This window comes from Mesoplodon densirostris, chromosome 4 (assembly GCF_025265405.1).
Source record: "Mesoplodon densirostris isolate mMesDen1 chromosome 4, mMesDen1 primary haplotype, whole genome shotgun sequence".
Taxonomy (NCBI): Eukaryota; Metazoa; Chordata; class Mammalia; order Artiodactyla; family Ziphiidae; genus Mesoplodon; species Mesoplodon densirostris.
In genome coordinates, this window is record NC_082664.1 from 51010397 (window position 1) to 51020077 (window position 9681).

Consider the following 9681-nt stretch of genomic DNA (forward strand, 5'->3'; position numbering starts at 1 on the left):
TTGGAGCCATACTGCCTGGGGTTCAAATCATGGCCCCACCATTGTTAACTTTGTTTCAATGGACAAGTTACTTAACTTCTCTGTGCCTCAGTGTTTTTATCTGTAAAATGGGGATAATAATATAACTATTTTATAAGGTTTTATCATGGAGAGTCCTGAATGTTTTCTCACATCCATTCTCTCCTTTCTGGGCACATGGCCGATCAACTAAAGATTATATTTTCAACCTCCCTTAGAACTAACTCAGTGCAGCTATGTCACTAAGTGTTAACCACTGGAATGAGAGCAGAAGCAATGTGTGCTACCCTGGCTTTACTGGGTTAAAAGGAAATTCCTTATCCTGGACTTATACTCTTTCTTCCCTTTCCTCCCTTTGAAAATGTTGATTACGGGTGATGAATGGTGATGGTGAAACTTAATGTTGAGGATGGGCCATCCTGCTATCCTGTGTTCATGGATGACTCTGTGGAGCAGAACAACCCTTCTACCATCATTGCAGTGTTATAAGAGAAATCAGTGGCTGTATTAGTCAGGGTTCTCCAGAGAAACAGAGCCAATAGGAGATAGATAGATACATACATACATACATACATAGTTAGATACATAGATAGATACATACATACATACACACACAGAGATAGAGATATGTTAGAGAAGATTTATTATGGGAATTGGCTCACACAATTATGGAGGCTGAGAAATGCTATTGATACTGAACCAAACTTGGGTCTGCTCACCTGTCACACAGCAAAGCCAATCTACTGACACCAGGGTGTGATGAAGCAAAGTACAGTGTTTATTGCAGATGCCAAGCAAGGAGAATGGGAAGCTTATGCTCAAAAGATGCAAACTCCCCAATTGCTTTCAGGGAAGGGTTTTTAAAGGCAACGTTAAGGGTGAGGGTTGCAGGGTGCATGATCAGCTCATGGACTTTCTTCTGATTGGTTGGTGGTGAGGTAACTGGGTGATGTTTTGGGAATCTTAATCATCATCCTTCTGGTTCCAACCAGTCTGAAGTCTATGTGCTTGTGGTCAGTATGTAGTCATCATCATCCGCCTGGGTAGAGGTCTTAGTTTCTGCAGAACAATTCAAAGATATGTGTCAGATTGTTATGTATATCCCTTGAGGAGAAAGTAGGGGTCCTGTGATTCTGCTTTGTCACTGAACTATTATTTAAAGTATCACTGCTTTTCTCGCTTGATCGCTTTTCCTTTATTTCTGCATTCCCTCACTTCCCTAATTAGTAACTGCTTGTGTCGGCTGTTTGGAACTCAGGGAAGACCTAGAAGACTAAAGCCTTTTTCTTTTTCTTTTTTTTTTCTTTTCCTTATTGGCTTTTTAACAATTTGTTGCTTATTAAATATTTAGCAAGACTCTGAGGAACAGGGCTATGGTATCATATGAGTGGCTTTCAAACTTTTCTCCATAAAGTTGAAGAGTTCAAGGTGATCCTGTATGACAATGATGCCCCAAAGAGTTAAGACTATAAATATGCAAAGTATAAAGGACTTGCCACTGAAGGGCCAGAGAAGGCATATAGGAAATGCACTGCAATGCAATAGTTTTGTATACTACTAATACCATTATTTATAGGTGAATTAGTTTTTCATTTCATTACAAAATGCCATTATTAAGTTTCAGTAAGTTCTAAAAGTGAAGCCTTTTTCTATAAACAAGAAACAGGGGACATAGAGGGACTTTTATATCCAGGAAGGCCCCACAAGGTGCTTGGGTTCATTGTTTGCAAACCGGAGAACCAGTTTACAATAATTCAGTCCAGATCTGAAGCCCTGAGAATGGGGGTTGGGAGGATAAAAGGTGATGAGGGGACACGCTGGTGTAAGTCCAAAGGCCTGAGGACCAAGGGCTGCTGTGTCTGAGGACAGGAGAAGACAGACATCCCAGCTCAAGAAGGGAAAGAGAATTTGACATTCCTTCACCTTTTTGATCTCTTTGGGCCCTCAAAGGATTGGATGATGTCTACGGCCATTGATGAGGGCAGATTTTCTTTATTCAGTCTACTGATTCAAATGTTTATCTCTTCTGGAAACACTCTCATAGACATACCCAGAAATAATGTTTAACCAGCTATCTGGACATCTCTTAGCCCAGTCAACGCATAAAATTAACCATCACAATGTCTTTATTTTTTAAGCCTTTGCATCACTGGGGCTCTTTATCACAGCAACGCTGGCTTTTACCCTAAATACTATAGTTATTACAAGGATTACACATGTTTTACCTGAGCTTAGAACAGTACCTGGCTTAAAGTAAGCACTATATACGTTTTTTTTTCATGTGAAGATATTGAGGCCTAGATAGATTAAGCAATTGAACCATGGCTATACTCAAAGTGTCAGAATTAGGATTTAAACCCAATCTGTCTGCTGTAGAATGATGTATAAGTTTCAAATTATAAATGTCTTTGTTATTTAAACAAGTTTCACGCTTAAATAAAAATAACAAGGTCCTAATTGATATTGTCATCCCTGAGAATTTACACTTATTAGGTTCCCTTTAAGATCAGGAGGGGGCTTTCTATCCCAGGCTTCCCTTATCCTCTTATTAACAATGAAATGAGTCATCAGGGGAATAGGAAGTGAGTGGCAGTGTCTCTAGAGCTGGGGTCCAGGAAGGTGATCATGAGAGAAGGATTCTAATTCTCGCTGAACAGGCTCTCCGTGGGGTCCAGCTAGGAAGGGAGAAAGTGAGGGTCAAAGGACCAAGGGGGGTACTTCCCTGGTGGCACAATGGATAAGAATCTGCCTGCCAATGCAGGGGACACGGGTTCGAGCCCTGGTCTGGGAAGATCCCACGTGCCGCGGAACAACTAAGCCCATGTGCCACAACTACTGAGCCTGCACTCTAGAGCCCACGTGCCACAACTACTGAAGCCTGCACGCCTAGAGCCCATGCTCCACAGCAAGAGAAGCCACCGAAATGAGAAGCCCACGCACTGCAACAAAGAGTAGCCCCCGCTCGCCACAACTAGAGAAAGCCCGTGCACAACAATGAAGACCCAATGCAGCCAAAAATTAATTAATTAATTAATTAATTTTTTATAAAGAGGACCAAGGGGCTTTGAGCCCAGGTACCAGCTCTCTGTCCCTCTAGGGATATAAAGAACAGGTGAAGCACAGGGAGGACTGGGAAAGACAGAAGGATGAGAAGTAGCAGTCACACAGGGTATTTCAGACCAAGCATAAAGACTGTTTCAGCCTTTGCCTTGACGGTTTGTACAAATTTGTTTTTCCCCTCCATTTTTTAAAAAATAAATTTATTTTATTTATTTTTGGTTGTGTTGGGTCTTCGTTGCTGTGCGCGGGCTTTCTCTAGTTGCGGCGAGCAGCGGCTACTCTTCGTTGTGGTGTGCAGCCTTCTCATTGCGGTGGCTTCTCTTGTTGTGGACCACAGGCTCTAGGCACGCAGGCTTCAGTAGTTGTGGCATGCAGGCTCAGTAGTTGTGGCTCACGGGCTTTAGAGCCCAGGCTCAGTAGTTGTGGCACATGGGCTTAGTTGCTCCACGGCACGTGGGATCTTCCTGGACCAAGGCTCGAACCTGTGTCCCCTGCGTTGGCAGGTGGATCTTAACCACTGCACCACCAGGGAAGCCCCCTTCCCTCCATTTTAATGGTCAATGAGATCTCCCTATCATCTCTTTGGGAGAGGTATTTCTTTTATGTTAACAGCTCATATCATTTCACTATATTCTGCTTGCAAAGGATTTAGGTTCATTTGCTCAGTCTAACAATTGAAAACCTATACAGATTGCTTCTCCCAGCTTGATTGCATATGGATCTAATGTGACTTTTAATCAATAGCCCTACTGTACAGCAATAGTAGGGGACTGCCAGGATTGCAAGGGAAGGAAAGGAGAACTAGAGTTTATTTGAGCACCCACTATGTGCTTGACATTTTAAGCATATAATTTTCTTTACTTTTACTAACTCATGACATTTTATCATCCCAGTTTTCAGACATGAGAAACCCAGGTTAAAGAGGTTACATAACTTATATGTAACCAGGGTCACAAATATAGCAAGTGGAGGAAATGGTGTTCAAACTCAACCCCCTCTGACTCTGAAGTCTATGCCCTCCACTCTACTCTGCACACACCTGTGAGGATGCTACCATTCAGATTGAACTGAATTTTCTCTATAAAATGGGGAGGATAAAGTTACTTACCTCATGTAACTGAATAAAATGAAATAATGTATGCAGTTAGCATGGTGCCTGGCACATAGTAGATGTTGAATGTGCTTGGAAACACGTACTCATTTTCTGTATGTGGCCATGAATTGATAGAGTTCTTATGGCATTTCATTTTGCATTGAAATCTATGAAGCTGACTGATTTGTCATCTTGATCTGCCTCCCTAAGCTGTGAGTGGACCCTTGGGCTAATTGTTCCATTTGGTAGTAAATTACGTATTATCGTGTGAAGACAAAAAATTAATATGGTAGTTGACTTTTCTTGGTTGCTGCAAAAGGTAAACAAAAGCAAATGGGTGGAAGTTATAGAAAGGCGGACTTCAACAATATTTAGAGAGAGAAGTCCAGTTGTCAGATGTTTCCTAAGGAAGTAAAGGCCACTGAACATGTCCAAGCTGACTGGGGGGCCCCCTGACGAAGGTCGTGTGTGACAGCATCCTCTACTGGGCAAGACACCAGACTACAATGTCTCATCCAGTGTCTTGGCCAAGTTTCTATTGCTTTTTTGTAGGTTGCAGAGAACAGTTCCTGGGTGATTTCAGGACATCTCAATCTCGAAATTTATATGAATTATGCTTGATTGAAGACTGTTTTCTTCTTCAAAAGCCAGTTTTCCCATTTGTTTTTCCCCCGCTGCACCTTTTGAGGGAGGAACCGTGTTGAGCATCTGCTCCCAGATTTCTGTCCTGTCCTCCAGCTATGAAGAACACCCCCGTTCCCCTGTGGGCGGGAGGCTTGGCTCTCCTTTTAGAAATTCCCTTCTGTGCTGCGCTAATCACATCCTCAGTACATTTTACATCTTATTTTTAGGAGCAAAGTATAAAGAATCCTAGCACCAACAGCAGTTTCTGTGGCAACCTGCATCGCCCCCTTGCTTGTCCAGCTGTGCAGAATTAAATTCTAAAAGAGGCCATTTTACATCATGTAAAGGAGATCCAAAGTGAGGGTGCTTTTTAAATGCAGGTTTTCTTCTAAGTTAAGTGGGAACCAGCCAGGAATTAGGTTGGGAGGTGGGTGGGTGAATAAAAACAACAGAACCTTTACTTAGAACTAGAACTCTTGTAAAGTGCCAGGTGTTCACAGACATGCCCTAGTTGCCCTGATTTTTTTCCCACAGGACATCATTTTAGATACAGAAATAGCATTTAGAACAATGAAAACTAGGTTTGAATATTTATATCTGGGGAGTTTGTTGTGAAGTCCTCCCTCCTCCTCCTCCTCTTCCTCCTCCTCTTATGGGGTCTGCCTGCATAACCTTCCAGGTTAGACTTGATTAGAAAATGACACGCTTTTCATGTTTATCTTGAATAGCTCTTTCAAGCCAACTCTCCAAGCTTCCAGGAGGCTTTCACCAAACTCCCCTTTCCTGACACAGTCAAAACAGGCTGAGTCCCCCTGGGCCAGGCCGGAGGGTGTGCCTGTAAAAGTTGTGCCCTGAGAATGTGATTCGGGGGACATGGAAAGACCACCCATCCAAAATAATCTCCAAGGCCAACTGATGTCCCAGATTATCGTAATAACCACTACTTTGTGTTGTCATTTGTTTCCATCTGATTCTGGGAAATTACAAATATGATTCTGGGAGGAATAACATATTCTAATGAACGTTATATTTTACATTCTGTTTGCTTCTAGGAAAACATGATGTGGTCCAAAATTTAAAAAAAAAAAAAAAGACATTTCTCCTAAGACCATTAGTTTAGAGACCACAAAAAAGAAAAAATAAATATGCCTCAAACTTAGACTATGCTTAAACATTGATTGAACTTCAAGTTTCCTGAATTCAAATGAGTTTTTAAATTATGATTCATTACATGATTATCACCTGTTAAAAGATACCAGTTTGTCAGGAGAGAGACATTTTTCTGATACAAAATACTTTTTTTAAATTAATTTTTATTGGAGTATAGTTGCTTTCTGATACTAAATTCTTAAAAGGGATGCTTCTATGTAGGAAACAGAAGAATTAACTTTTTTAACAATGATTTATGAAAAGATGCAAAATCATTCTCCACAGGACCATTTATAATATTGACCTTTGATAAAATCTAAGGTTATAACCTAAAAGTAAAACTCAGTAAAGCTACCAATGTAGTGCATTAAAACATTTTACAGTCAAAATATATTTTATCCTTGAAGTGTTTTTCTCTCCATTAGATACAGATTTATCAAAGGACAGGGTCACATTTTACCCATCTTGGCATCCTCAGTACCCAACACAATAACTTACATACAGGTGATACTTAGGACATATTTGTTGAATGAACTGATAATAAGACCAGTTCTTCAAAGTATAACCTGTAACATCCCAGAAAAATTTACCATGGCACTGGATTTAAAGAGTGTTACTCTTTCTAACGAGGACATGAGCGAGGAGGGGAAGTCTCATTTCTGCATCTCCATTGCCCTCGCCATGCCTGCCCCAGCAGCTGCTCAGCTCATGTCAGCATCCTCTTATTTGGCTCTATAGATAATTTGGGAGTTTGTGTAATCTTTTCTGGTAAAAGTCATTGAGGCTGGGGAGATGACATCATAACAGGTGCCGGCATTAGGAGGAAGTCCGGCCAAGTGGCCCCTGAAAGAAGGCATGGCCAAGACTGGAGTGAGTGACGAGAATGTTGGCATGCTGCTTCCGGCAGCACAAAAACAGAACAAGCTCAGAGAAGCTCAAAGGCTGAAGGCTTCCTCACAATTTCTGAGAATGAGAGTTTCTCGTTTACCCATCACTGGAATCATGGGTCCTTCTCTGTATTTCTCTAGAATTCTTCTCAGTATCCATAAGATACTGAAGCATACAGTTTTGTATTAAATGTAAGGGAATGGTAGAGGCAACAGTGTGTACTAATCCAATGATTTACAAGCACTTGAACCCATTCAATTGAACTTGGCATGTGTTCTTTGGTGGAACCTATTTTTAGGTCACTTCTCCCTCTCCTGTACCTGTGTGGCTCCAAGGGTGGTTCACCACGTGCTCTTTGGCTCACTGAAGAAGCAAGGCTGCTTTCCCTCAATCCCTTACTTTTCAGTTGAAATGATTTCTGATTTTCATAGTCAGTTTCCTAACATCTACCTGGGATTTTGCACACAGAATTTCTTGAAAGTAAAGTTCTCCCTTTCCTGGGAAGATTCTTTTTTTTTTTTTTTTTTTTACAATATTTATGTCCATAATTTTATTTCTGCGTACATACTTTTTTCAAATATGAATTATACTATATATTCAGTTTCATAATTTGTTCTTTTTCTTTTAATATTCCTGGGAAGATTCTATCCACACCAAGTCTCTTCTGTTGTTGCTTCTCTGAGATTCTCCCACTTTTTATCGAAATGCCCCAAATTCCCTAACAATTCCAGACTTGACTCATTGTCTTACCTGACGAATTTTCACATATTTAGTGGAGGACTTTAGCCCACTCACATTTATTTTAACCACCAGTATATTTAGTCATATTTTTTGCTTTATATTTTAAATTCTCTTTTTCATGATTTCCTGTTTGCTTTGTTTGTCCCTCTTTCCTGATCTGTACTGGATGGAGTTTTCTTTTTCTTTCCCTCTACAGCAGGGATACTTTTTCTGTTATGGGCCAGAAAATAGATATTTTAGTCTCTGTAGGCCATACGGTCTCTGTCACAGCTCCTCAATTCTGATGTTATAGTGTGAAGCAGCCAGACAATACACAAATGAATGAGCATGGCTGTGTTTCAATAAAACTTTGTTTACAAAACAAGCAGCAGGCCAGACTTGGCCTGTGGCCGTAATTTACTAACCCTTGTTGTGGAGGATTAAAAGTTCTATATCCTTCATTTTTAACAAACATACCTTGCATTTATTAGAATATACATTCAAATTCTATGAAAGATAATGTAAATAATATGACTTAAACAAGACAGTTTATTTCTTTAATTATATGTGAGCAGTCAGGGACTGCTTTGGCAACACTGCAGTTTTGGTACCCAGGATTCTACCTTGTTGGTCTTAGTCACTAAGGTGTTGCGCTCACCTGTACCTACATCATCATCCACATTTCAGCCAGTGGAGAGGGGGCATGGGAAGTGGAGGACATGGCCCTTTTCTTTAGGGGGCACAGCCCTGAAGATGCACAAATCACTTCTGCCTGCATCCCTTTGATTAGAAATTTGTCATAGGTCACACCTGACCTATAAGGGAGCCTGAGATATGTAGACAAAGTGGGAGGCCATGTACCCAGCTACAAATCCTAAGACTATAGAAGATGGGGAGGATAGATACTGGGAGGCATCTGGCAGTCTCCGCTGAAACTAAAATTTTTATTTTCTGACTTGCTTCAAAGATTAATTAGAATCTATAACCTCTCATCCAATCAAAACGAGACCTTTAGCATATCTTTATTTAGCTCAGTTAAAATCCAGTTATGTTTTTACTGCTGTCATCTCACTAGATTTGGGTTCTTCTAACTCCCTTGGGAGTTTTTGGTGCTCCATGCCCCTTTTTTAATAGATGTGATTGGTTTCTCAATGATCATTTTCTAAGATCTGACCTTCAAACTTTCAGGACAATTATTCCACACATCTTTCTCTCTCTCTTTTTTTTTTTTTTCATGGAGAAAGAAGAAGCAGTACATGGGAAAGGCTTAATATTTTTGCTTAGAAAGACCTGGGTTTTAATTACTGTAATTTACATATGAGTTTTGTGTTTAGTGGTGGACAATGTGAAATGAAATATCTGCTAATGAGACATGACACTAAGTGAAGGAACAGCCCTCCACAGACAACATGTCAGTGAATTAATTCCCTGCTGTCGTATCTCTTCTGAGAATCTCAGTCATCATCCCCCGTTATGAATAATTTTCCATTTGTATGTATGGGTGCCTGACAGTTTGTTTACATGAACATTGGGAGGAAAAGCCAAAATTATTTGGCTTAGCATCAAAAGCTGCCTCTATTTTTGTTGTCTGCACTGCTCTGATTCAATGCATTTTAATAAGTTTTTAACAATGCATGAATTTGAGTCAGAGGAACTAGAGGAAAGGCTAGGATGACACATTACTTATTATAGGCTATAAAGGGATGAGACGTCATCTATTGCTTGCCATGCCAACAGCCCTTAAATTAATGCCCTTTCGCCTTCAGAACTGAATTGTTCTCATTACAACTGGGCATGAGCAACTTGGCATGATTTGGTGTGTTCCTTTAAGAGGTTTTAAATCTGAAGTCATGCTTGAGTTAATCTCCAAGTTCTATGTCACCTAGATTTTATCAGCTTTCTTCAAGGTCCAGGTTTTGGAAGATTTCTTCCCTACATGACCATTAGACGTTTGTAGTTCGTCATGTGTGAATATATCTTAACCCATGCAAAGGCAGACAAGAAATGCAGTATTGTTTTCTTTAGAAGCTGGAGTAATCCCTTTTTCTGCATGCTTGCCTTCCTGCTCTTTGGCTTACAATGTTGAACCAATAGTGTAACAAACTAAAATTTAAAAGCATTGGGGTATT